The sequence below is a fragment of the Cervus canadensis genome, chromosome 5 (genome assembly GCF_019320065.1).
Source record: "Cervus canadensis isolate Bull #8, Minnesota chromosome 5, ASM1932006v1, whole genome shotgun sequence".
Lineage (NCBI taxonomy): Eukaryota > Metazoa > Chordata > Mammalia > Artiodactyla > Cervidae > Cervus > Cervus canadensis.
Window position 1 is genome coordinate 81,036,364 of NC_057390.1, and position 12,253 is coordinate 81,048,616.

The 12,253-nt window shown below is 40.2% G+C and overlaps 1 non-coding gene across 1 annotated transcript; it reads left to right on the forward strand.

Moving 5' to 3' along the window:
• The first annotated feature begins 687 nt into the window (after positions 1 to 687).
• On the forward strand, positions 688 to 759 carry TRNAW-CCA. The gene has a single exon. It is a non-coding gene; the product is annotated as a tRNA-Trp (tRNA).
• Positions 760 to 12,253: the final 11,494 nt, after the last annotated feature.

A 12,253-nucleotide genomic window follows, 5' to 3' on the forward strand; every position in this document is an offset into this window, starting at 1 on the left:
GCATTTTGATAGTATAAGAATCCAAGGGTTTTGCCAAAGGAGAAATAAAATAAAAATATAAAATAAAAGAAATGAATGGAACCTCCATGATATGAAATTTGAATTGGAAATATCAATGTGAACTTGTCACTTAAAGATATGAATATATCTTAGCTTTTCTACTGAAAGGGCTTAGAACCAGGGATGACACAGAAGTGATGAGCATACATGGCGTACAGATCTTCATTTCTAAATGTCAAGGAGTCAGACTTCTCTAAGAAATGGCTAATTCCAGGCCTGAGACAGGGAAAACCTGCAATAAATCTTCAACCTCATGGGCCATAAGGCAGAAAAGTGCTCAAAGTCTAGGGGGATCATAAATAAAGAATATAGGAGTGTGGTTGGCAGGTGTATTTCAAAATATTATGAAGTTCGCTTCATCCGTTTGTTTGTAATTCCTGGTTGTGTTGTGGTCTTGTGCCTAGTCACTCAGTCTCCCCAACTCTCTGTGCCCGCAAGGACTGTGGCCCGCCACATTTCCCTGACCATGGGATTTTCCAGGCAAGAATACTGGAATGGATTGCCATTTCCTTCTCCAAGAGATTTTTCTGACCCAGGGATTGAACCCACACCTTTTGCATCTCTTGCATTGGCAGGTAGATTCTTTACCACTGTGCCCCTGGGAAGCCCTTAATCCCTGGTTGGGCTTCCCTGGTGGCTCAGAGGTTAAAGCGTCTGCCTCCAATGCAGGAGACCCGGGTTCGATCCCTGGGTTGGGAAGATCCCTTGGAGAAGAAAATGGTAACCCATTCCAGTATTATTGCCTGGAGAATCCCACGGACGGAGGAGCCTGGTAGGCTACAGTCCACGAGGTCGCAAAGAGTCAGACACGACAGAGCTATATGTGACCCCAAATGAGACTTAGCAACTCCAAAAAACATACAGTCACCTTGCCTAGGAAAGATACAAAAGTGGTGATCATGAGACCATTCAAGAATAATGATGTAACTCTGAATGATTTAAAATGATATAACTCAGTGATGTAATTTTCAACTAATAGAATGCGTGGCATATGATGACTTTCAGGTCCTATGAGAACTGGCCCCAAACAGCACCACCACACTTCCCCACCCCCTCCCAGCTACCTGCAATGAAAAACCCTTGTGCTCTGTCTGCTGTGACTTTCCAGGAAAGATCAGAATACCAGCACGCAGAGGACAGGCGGCAGGCAAAGCAGAGAGCGAAATTCTGATCAGGGCATTCAATCATGGATCCCTTTACCATGCGGTAATTTTGCTTACTAGCCACTTATCTTTTCAAGGAAATAATGCTTGAATTTATAAATTCTTAAGAAAAAGACCATAAATGGTTGCATGTTTTCTTGATGCTGCTTTTTCATTCCACAGCTGAAGAACTAGATTTTGCTATGACTTGAATAAACTTGAAACTAAAATTGGAAACTCAGGTGGAACACCAAAGCCATGTTTAAGAGGCTTTTATTATCTAAATATGTGATAATTTGAAGAGAGAGACTAATTTTGGAAATGGATTATAGCACACTGAATTTTTTTAAAGCCATATTCCCATAAGATTTGCAAAGAAAAGATAGGGGGAAAATGGAAAGAAAGTCAGTTTAAAAATGTAGAAATAATAGTGGTTAGAAAAATCACTATTTTCTAACCACCAATATAATAACTGATTCAGGCAAGTATCACTGATGGATACTAAAATCATATGGGGAAAGTTGTTGGGAGCTACAGTGGTTGCAGTCATTACGGAATGTAGATCCAGTAATTTAAAGCAAGCAACAACAACAAAAAAAAAACCCAACCCTTCAGAGTAAAGAGAAGCTTTCCAGATAATGTGTCTCAAAATGTGTACAATAAAATTCCATGAGACATCTAAAAATCTCTTTAGGAGGAATTTACAGTAGCCAGCATTTCCAAACATAAAGAACCCATTTTCCCACTGGCCTCCCTGACTTCCCCCTGTAGCATCTTAAAAGGCTAATGTTCTGAAGAACACTCTTTAGGAAATACTTAAATTGAGTCAACAAAGGTCCATCTAGTCAAGGCTATGGTTTTTCCAGTAGTCATGTATGGATGTGAGAGTGGGCTATAAAGAAAGCTGAGTGCCAAAGAATTGATGCTTTTGAACTATGGTGTTGGTGAAGACTCTTGAGAGTCCCTTGGACTGCAAGGAGATCCAACCAGTCCATTCTAAAAGAAATCAGTCCTGAATATTCATTGGAAGGACTGATGTTGAAGCTGAAACTCCAATACTTTGGCCACCCTATGTGAAGAGCTGACTCATTGAAAAGACCCTGATGCTAGGAATGATTGAAGGTGGGAGGGGAAGGGGATGATAGAGGATGAGGTGGTTGGATGGCATCACCGACTCAATGGACATGAATTTGAGTAAACTCTGGGACTTGGTGATGGACAGGGAGACCTGGTGTGCTGCAGTTCATGGGGTCGCAGAGAGTCAGACATGACTGAGCGACTGAACTGAGCTGAAATTGAGTCAGCTTACCAGATAAGTCAGGTTATGATTCTTGTGTCCAGAGAGGACAGTACCTGATAAAGTTCTCTTGGCCAGAGTGTGTTTCTCTGAAGTTCAGGTGCTTTTTCCTGGGGTAAATGCACATCCACACCCACACTTGTGCTGCTTCCCACAGGATATAGTTCCAAGATGAGCCTCATTTTACTTTATACACTCTTGGCTCGGAGTCAAGGACCCACGAGTTTCTGCTGCACTGGATTCAAAGGATTTTAAGCCTAAAATTGCTCTTAAGTAAAGAAATGCAAAATGACTTCTTGGGAATTTATGGTTTATACTTGGAAATGTTAGGATAGCCTTTAATTACCAAGACAATTCTAATTTTAATGAAAAGAAAATTACTTTCAGGAGAAATCTCCCTGGAACTTATGAATCTCCACAAGATGAAAAACAGGAAAGGTGACAGGAGCCAGAAAGCATGGGAATTCTGTCATTTCTGTGGTATCATCCTGGGAACACACTGCAGTTTGCATGAACAGAGTGTCAGGATTCCAAAACCTCATTCTAGCTCTGTCGTGTAAGTCTGGGCTAAATCAGATTGGGAAGGCTGCAGCATCTCTGAATACAGATGCAGTTTGCTTTCTCATTTTGTGGGCTCTATATATGTGGAAGACAATCTGTGATCCTTTGGGAGAGAAACATGTATACCAATATCAGTTCTCTTTGTCACTCATCAAGCCATTTTGGCCACTGGAATCGTGGCATGGATGAGAAGAATACAGCCAAATTTATTATCCTCTAAAATTTGAATAAGCAGCTACTCCGTGGCAGATAATTTTCTAAACGATAATGAATGAATGGATCAGATAAAAATCCCCTACATTAAAGAGCCCACACTAGTGGAGAAGACCAATACACTGGTCTTCATTGAAAGTTGGAATCATTCAGAAAATATGTTTTTAGACACTTCCTATGGATTAAAAACTATGCTCAGAGTGAGAATATGTATAGATAAAAGGCAGTATATATTTCTGAAAAAATTGGAGGAAAAGGCAGTAAGTAATTCACTACATTATTGTGTAATAAGTACTGTAATATAGTTGCTAGCTCTGACTAGAGAATTAGAAGAATTTTCACTTCTGGGTATTATTTTGCTAGTCTTTGAAGTGTGAGAATGAATTCATTTGGCAAAGAAGAAAAAGACATGAAGAGCAGCAAAGGAAGACAGAGGGAATGCTGAGCACGTGTCTTTGAGGAAAAAAGTACCAGTCCTCTGGGCTCATGCATCCTTCACTCTGGAAAGGCTTGGGTCATCACCATGGAAACACAGTGGCTAAGGTACCTATTCACTTGCTAAGATAAACAGCCCGTATAAGGGTCTGTCCTACTCTGTCTCCATATTATGCTCTTTCCTTTTGTCCCTTACAGCTGTCTTCACTTCTCCCCGACTTTCAGGTCTTTCCTCTGTATACCTTAGAATCTTGATTCCCTATTACACCAAGTCCTGTGTCTTCAACCTCCTTACTAACATGTCCTCTGTTTTGTATTAACTGGTCACCTTCTCAACTGGCTACTTCTTAACATCACATCCAAACAGAGTTCAGGGTCAGGAACTAGGATCTATCTTACTCCTGTTCTCCAGTGGTCCTTTTGGAATATTGTTTTTCCTCCATGGCAGAAACATAGCTGCTCTTTTATTGCTTTGACACAGAGTTAATAATAAAATAATAATAAATTGGTAATAGTTCTTGAGAGATTATGGCTCAGACTTTAAATATGTCATATAAAGTCACTAGAAAGAGGCTTTCCTTTTTCTTTATGAAGTGTTAGAGGTCTCCACTCAGACTAAGGTGGAGAGGAAAGGTCAGAAGCTCAAAGAGAGAAGAAGAAGTATGAGAAAGTGGAAAGCAAATTTACTGCAAGTGTAAGATTGCCAGGCACAATCATGGTGAAGGTTGTAGTTGTTATTCAGCTGCTAAGTCATGTCCAACTCTTTGCAATCCCATGGACTGTAGCACACCAGCCTCCTCTGTCCTCTACTATCTCCTGGAGTTTGTTGAAATTCATGTCCGTTGAGTTGGTGATGCTAAGAATTCTTTTGTTTCCTTTTGTCTTCAATCTTTCCCAGCATCAGGTTTTTTTTTTTCCTGATGTCAGCTCTTAGCATCAGGTGGCCAATTAAGGTAAAGTGAAGGTAAGTAACCACTTTACCCAAGGATAGAGCTTTGTCAAGCACAAGTGTTAAACAGAGAAAAGATAGAGGGGCCAGAAGATACAAGTGTTTGTAAGACCGTGTTAGCAATGCTAACATGTCAAGCATTTTTTTTTGTTTGTTTACAACCAAACACTGTTGAGGGCAGTGAAACTGGAATGACCCCCTTAGGTGTAGGAACTCTTTCCGGTGAGATGCCTTAGCAGATGTGCTGGAATGATGAGAGGCTTTGGTCAAGGAGAGGCATTATTTAAGGTACTTGATTTTCTTATTTATTTTATTATGCACTTATTTATATACTTTATCATTTAAAATAAACAACTTTCCCCCCTGTGGTCACCAACGATCTCCTCTTGGCTAAATCAAATGGATGTTTTCACATCTAAATCTTTCGGAGTCATGTGCCTATTATGTTTGCATTGCTAACTTCCTCCTTCTTGAAATGCTTCCTTCATTTGAATTCTGGGACGCCCGTTTTTTTTTAAAAAAAAATCATGGCTTTGTCTACTTTTCTGAGTTTACAGATATCTGTGGATAATTTCATCACTCTCATGACTTAAAATCTCAAGTGCATTTTCTCAAAGTTTAACTTCAGCCTCGATATCCATCCTGAGTTCCAAAGAAGAATAAAATTTCTGTACATTGTGGCCGACTAGAAACCACACAGACCGCTCAGACTTAAAATTTCTGAATCTGATCTGGCTCATCCTTCCCACAAATATCCTCCTACTCTGTGTTGCTCATGTCGGTAAGCAATTCCAACTCATGTATAGAGTGTTGTAAAACTGACTCCAAAATTTCTTGACATTCCTTCCATGGAGAGGTACCATCAACATACCCTCCTATTAAATTTGAGAAGGCTTGTGAATACTTCAAACCATATAGTACTGCTGAAGATACTCTGCATGGCTTCTGAGATTGGACTATAACAGAAACACAGCTTCCACCTTGGAGCCTTGAGCCACCAGGTTAAAAAGATCCCCTGCCCTGAGACCATCTTGCTGTACAGAAGCCTATCACACATGAAAGGAAAAGTGAAATTGAAAGTGTTATTTGTTCCATTGTGTCTGACTCCTTACAACCCCATGGACTTTTAGCCCACCAGCCTCTTCTGTCCATAGAATTCTCCAGGCAAGAATACTGGAGTAAGTAGCTATTCCCTTCTCCAGGGGATCTTCCTGACCCAGGGATCGAACCTGTGTCTCCCGCATTGCAGGCAGATTCTTTACCCTCTGAGCCTCACATAGGCACCTTATTTTTCATCTTCATCTTTGCTTTCAGATCCTCCCCACTCATCTGCCAGACAGTGAGTGAATGGGACTTCTTGATTCAAGCCCAGAGTCATTGGATCAGCCCCAGCCTAATATCCTTATAAGCCAAGGCTTCAGATATCATGGGACAGAAACAGACTATCCTTAATACACCTCTTACAAATTCTTGAGCTATAGAATCCATGAACACAAGAAAATGGTGATTGTTTTGAGGTGTGAGGTGGTTTGTCTTGTAGCATTAATGACTGGAACGGAATTTGTGTTGATGAGTGGAAAGTGGTTGTGGGTGCAGCTATAACAAAGAAATCCCAAAACGAAGCTTTAGCTATGGGCCCAGGCAGTGACAGAACTGTGAGAGCCTTGAGAGAAGGCTGGGAGTTCAGAGAACATTTTGTCAACACTGTCACCTACAGTGTCAGGGAAATTAGAAAATATATTTTACAAACTGGTAGATTTTCCTAAGATTTTAAGGCGGATTGCTAAAACTTACACCTGGTTTCTTTTAGTCATGTATGATAAGATAAAAATAGAGAGAGATGAGCTAAAAAGAGAATCTTTCAGTTTTCGGCAAAATTTAAAGAAAATATAAAGTATACAGGATGTGCTGAGTTAAAAAAAAAAAAATGTATTTTACTGCTAGTATCTCCCAGGAGATTATCTTCAGGTTAAGAAAGTTCCTCAGAGCAAATCAAAATTGAGAGTGCTGCCAGAAAAATATGCTTTAGAATGAAGATAAGGGCAAGCATGTGATTGTAAAACCCTTTACCAAGACCCCAGAAAGATTCAAATTGATACCTCATAGATCAGTATGTGACTGTAAAGCCCTTTGACAAGACCTCAAAAGATTTAAATCAGTGCCTCATAGATCCTTCAAAAGAGATGAAAGTTCACCCCAGATCATAAGGACACACCTCACATACTCTTTCTATAGGGGCTTCGATGAATTTAAAGACATTGTCCCAAGCCAGACTCAGAGGGAGCCCAAGTCAGAGAAGAGATGATCACAAAGCTATTTGTGAGTGTGACCTGTGTCTAGTGGTGCATATTGTAAATTGACACATAGGAACTCTGAAGAACCTTTAAAGGAACTGTATCAACCTGGGCTGAAAGGGACAGAGACACTATGAAATAGAGTCCTGTAGATCCACAATCTTGTATGTGGAGGAATCAGGAAAAGAAGGCTACTCCTCAGTCACAAACATGAATCCTTTTTTTAAAAAAAAAAATATGGATAATAAATGATGATTTGGGGGGATCAAGAGCCCCTGGTCTTATTCCTATCCTAGAATATAGGTAGAATCTTAATTATCCAAAAATTGTCTGACTTTTCCACTATATTGTAAGGTCCAAAAAATGAGGGACTTTGCCTAGCTTACCCTTTGTTTCAGGTCAATGATGAAGTAAAACAGAGGGAAATAGCACATATCTCCTGAACTCAAGGTGACACCTTTCCTCCAGTGGAAAGTGGGAGAAGAAAAAATTCTAAAATGGATGCTGCTGCCAAGTCGCTTCAGTCGTGTCTGACTCTGTGCAACCCCATAGACGGCAGCCCACCAAGCTCCCTCTTCCCTGGGATTCTCCAGGCAAGAGTACTGGAGTGGGTTGCCATTGCCTTCTCCAATGCAAGAAAGTGAAAAGTGAAAGTGAAGTTGCTCAGTTGTGTCTGACTCTGTGACCCCATGGACTGCAGCCTGCCAAGCTCCTCTGTCCATGGGATTTTCCAGGCAAGAAACATTTAACTGGGCCTTAATGAGTATCACTGTTAGGAAAAAAAAAAAAAAGAAGGCAAGAAAAAACAGTCTATGTCATCCAGAAAGTCTAGTGGCTTTGCATGGAATTTCATAGAAATAAAATCCAAGCTTCTGTATTTTGCCTTGAAAACTGAAATTATTCTTGAATATTTTGAAAACTGCCTGTGGTGGATGTTTACAAAGGAAGTTAATTTGTAGGTGTTTACAAATAGATATTTACCCTTGAGATGGGGGGCATTTCTGTTTCAGAAATACTTAATGATATGTGGCAGAATTTTACCAGCTGGAATCCCTAAGGCCTGCTCTGTCATATGTTAGTAGGTACAATTATTTAAAGGGAACACTGAAGGTCCTTCCCATCATGGAAACAGAAATTGCAACCAGTAATCATCCCTAAGTTTGAAGAGCCCTCGAAGAAAACAGCTACAGGTATAAGTTGGGGTTTGAGCTAATTAGAGCCAAAGTGAATATATCTGAAAGGGTTAGCATCCCTTCAGTGTAGAATTGTCTTGATTATGGAATATGCCTGCATTTCAGTGTGATTTGGGTTTTACAGGGTCTCCTGTTGCCCATTCTTTTGAACAGTTTCAGAAGAGCCTCTCATCCCAAAACATCTTGTGGAGGAGCCTCTTAAAGCCAGTTATGAATGAGGCATTTATTTCAGAATCCAAAGTGTGCTCTTGATGTCACTGGCCATCCTGGAAATAGCGAATGTCCCTGGGTTTAAAATCAAGAGTAATGAGAATTACGGAAGCTTGAGCCTGAGTGCATGCTGAGTCGCTTCAGTCGCCTCCAGTCCTTTGCGACCCTGTGGACTGCAGCCCGCCAGGCTCCTCTGTCCATGGGATTCTCCAGGCAAGAATACTGGAGTGGGTTGCCTTTCCCTCCTCAAGGGGATCTTCCTGATCCAAGGATTGAGCTGGCGTCTCCTGTGGCTCCTACGTCACAGGCAGATTCTTTACCACTGAGCAACTGGGGAATCCCTAGGGAAGCTCATATAATGGAATAATTTTTATTGTATATCTATTTATCTATTTGGTGACTATTAAGAGCATATTTATTAAATTTCAAATATGTGTTATCAGGAAAATGATAGTACTTATTTCATGGGGTTATTGGGGAGATTAAAAGAGCCATTATAAACCACGCAGAGCCATGCCTGTCTCATGATAAATATTATATCAATGCTAAATATCATTTTTATTACAGTTAGTGTCCAATATAATTTTTTATGAAATGAGTCAGCAAACAAATAGATGAGTTGACATTAGTTAAGAAGGGACTAGAATAGTAAAAGAAAGAGAACAGTTGAACAGAAGGGAAAACTCACACTTCTTAAAGGCTTTCATATGCAGGTGAGATTAGATGTTTTTTCTCTTTTTTTTTCTTTTTGAAACAAGGGCTGTACAAGGACCAGACTAATAAAGTGCTTTCTAGCACCCAGGGTGGTGATGACCATCACAACCCAGGAGGTGTTCGAGTCAACAGTAGGCCATCACTGTGCAGAAATCAGTGAGGTGGACAAGGGAGGCCTTTATTTTCATTTTTAAAATTTATTTACTTTAGTTATTTTTTGGCTGTGTTGAATCTTTGTTGCAGTGCTCAGGCTCTTCATTGTTACATGGGTTTTCTCTAGTTGCGACGAGCAGGGGCTACTCTCTAGTTGTGGTTCAACGGCTTCTCATCGTAGCGGCTTCACTTGTTGTGAAGCACAGGTTCCAGGGACTGCAGGCTTCAGTAATAGGGGCACTTGGGTTTAGTTGCCCTGTGGCGTGTAAGACCTTAGTTCTTGAACCAGGAATCAAACCCATGTTCCTTTCATTGGAGGCAGATTCTTAACCATTGGACCACCAGGGAAGCCCTATGGAAGGCCTTTGAGGTCCCTTCCCAGTTGAGGTTTTTATGAATTCTAAGCAGTCTCTGAACATCTCAAAGATATATGATTCACCTCTGTTAGTGGAAAGATTAAACTAAAGCTTTTTAAGTAAAATGGCATATAGTAGTTACAAAGTAGGGTCAATTATGGTTGACTTCCAGTTTAACCATACTAATTCTGTGTTGATTGATTTACCTAAACTATTTGCATGAAATCTGGAGTATTTCATCAAAAGACAATCAAAAACAACAGGCTTTTCTCCTCATTTTTCCTTTATGCTATAGAATTCACTAACAAGCAGTTACAGGGATCATTCTGTTTAACCTGAGTCCTTGATGTCTTCATTTCACACACACATACACACACACAGAGGCAAAGTGGAGATTCAACAGAAAATAGCTGGGAAGACAGGCCTAATGGTTAGAAAGTCTTTGTTCCTAGTTCTGTCTGTAATGTCTGCTCAGGAAATTTGGGCCATTTTCTTGTGATTTTGAGCCTTAGTTCTCTCCTCTTTCACATAAAAATATTATTCTGATTACTCAACTATTTAAAGAATATTTAGAGGGCAGGGAGATGGGGATTCTAGCCTAGCTCTGTCACTAACTTGATAAGGGATCTTTGGTCAAGTTGCTTTCCTGTGGGTCATCTGACATGTCTATAAAATGGACTTCCTAACATATGACCTGCTTGTCTTTGTAGAGTAATCATATGAATCAGAAATAATTCACATTTTAAAAACTGTTTCTATAGATAAAAATATTAGGTGCTTGCTTTAAATATAAATATATCTATATTTAGAGTAGTATTTTAGGTATTTATTTATCTGTGAGTAATAATACAAAAATCTTTGCCAGTTTTATTATAAAGTAGGACCCAACATTAATTTCTGCAAAGTTCCTTCAACCTTTCACTTTTCCCTTCTTAATTCAATAATATCTTTTCAATTTGTACTAGTTTCTAGGGCTTCTAGATTATGACAAGCTTAGTAGTTTAAAACAACAAAAATTTATTCTCTCTCAATTCTAGAGGCTAGAAGTTCAAAATCAAGGGGGCAGCAGAGTCAATTCCTTCTTGGAGGATCAGAAAGAGACTCTGTGCCTGCCTCTCTCCTGGTTTCTGTTAACAGCCATCGATCTGGGGGCCCCTCGGCTGTGCCAACATTACCCGATCTCTGCCTGTGCCATCGCATGTTGTTTTACCTGTGTCTGTGTGTCTCTGTTTTCTCTTCTTATAAGGACACCAGGCATTGCATGTGGGCCCACTCAAATGCAGAAATACCTTATCTCAACAAAGGTTCAATTTCTACAAAGACCTATTTCCAAATAAGGCCACATTCTAAAGTTCCTGGTGGACATTAATTCGGGGGGAACCCTATTCAATCCAGTGCATCATGTAACCCCCGATGTCTGTTGCACAGGCAGCTGCAAGAAAAGAGACTCCTGATCTCAGGCAGCAAATTAAAATATGTGACAGGCTGATTATGTTGCATTATAATGGTTTCTGCTTTGTGCCCTATTTTCTACAGCACATTACTCCAGCAACTCTTTTTTTCACATTAGGCGGGTGTTCAGAGGATTCAGCAAGGGGAGGAAGGAGGAAAGGAAAGGAGATCTCTGAAAATGTACACAGATCAGGGGAGTGTGAGATCAGACCCTGAGTCTGAACCTGGCTTGCTCTCATCCTGCCCTCCTTAGGGATTTACCCTGACCTGTGCCAGGCAGGACTGGATAGAATAAGGACTCCAGATGAGAAGAGGAGGTTTATAAGCTGAATTGTCAGATTTCACATAATTCAATACGACCTTGTTTACTCTGTTGTTCTTACCTCAGCTGTGCTGAAGGGAATTTAGATTCCGTGTGTATTCCTACATTGGCCCAGATGAAGCTGCAAACCTCTGAGGTTGATCACTGGCAGAGGTGCTAATTACAACAGATTCCCAGGGTAAAGAGGGTGTTCTGAAGAAGAGCTGTAATTGGAAGGTCTAGCCACTTCTGCTTCTAAACAGTTTTTCCTTCTACTAAAAACCTTGAAATCTATGAGTTTGATTTATTAATGAAGGCTATAATTTTAAGATAAAACATGCAGTCTGTAAGTCAACATTCACTTAATTTAATTGGAATTAAATTGGTCCTGTGAGCAATGTATGTCACTGACAAGGGCACCCACACGCCCTACATTTCAACTTCTCAAAATACAAAACAAATACTGTTATCTGCAATTTTCCAGCAGGAATGAATTCAACAAAGGCTTTAAAATGTGCTTCAAATGTAAAACAGCATCCTTTCTATCATATATAAATATAGGGTTTGCCAGGGATAAGGACCGAGAGAGGAAAAATAAAGCAGAGAATTTTTCCTATTTTGTCTTTCAGTTATAAGCCCCCTTCTGTCACCTCAAGCCCGAAAGAAGGGATTTTTATCTTTTTTTTCTTTTTCCGGTATGGCTTCATCTGGTTCAGAAATGGAAACACACTCCAGTATTCTTGTCTGGGAAATGCTATGGACAGAGATGCTAGTCGGCTACCGTCCATGGGGTTGCAAAGAGTCAGACACGACTTCATAGGCGGATTTGGGCTGCCTTTGGACATAAATCAGAAGTGCTCTTACCCCACCTCAGTCAGAACTGGCAACTCTGACCAAGTATTGTCACCCATTTATTATTCAAC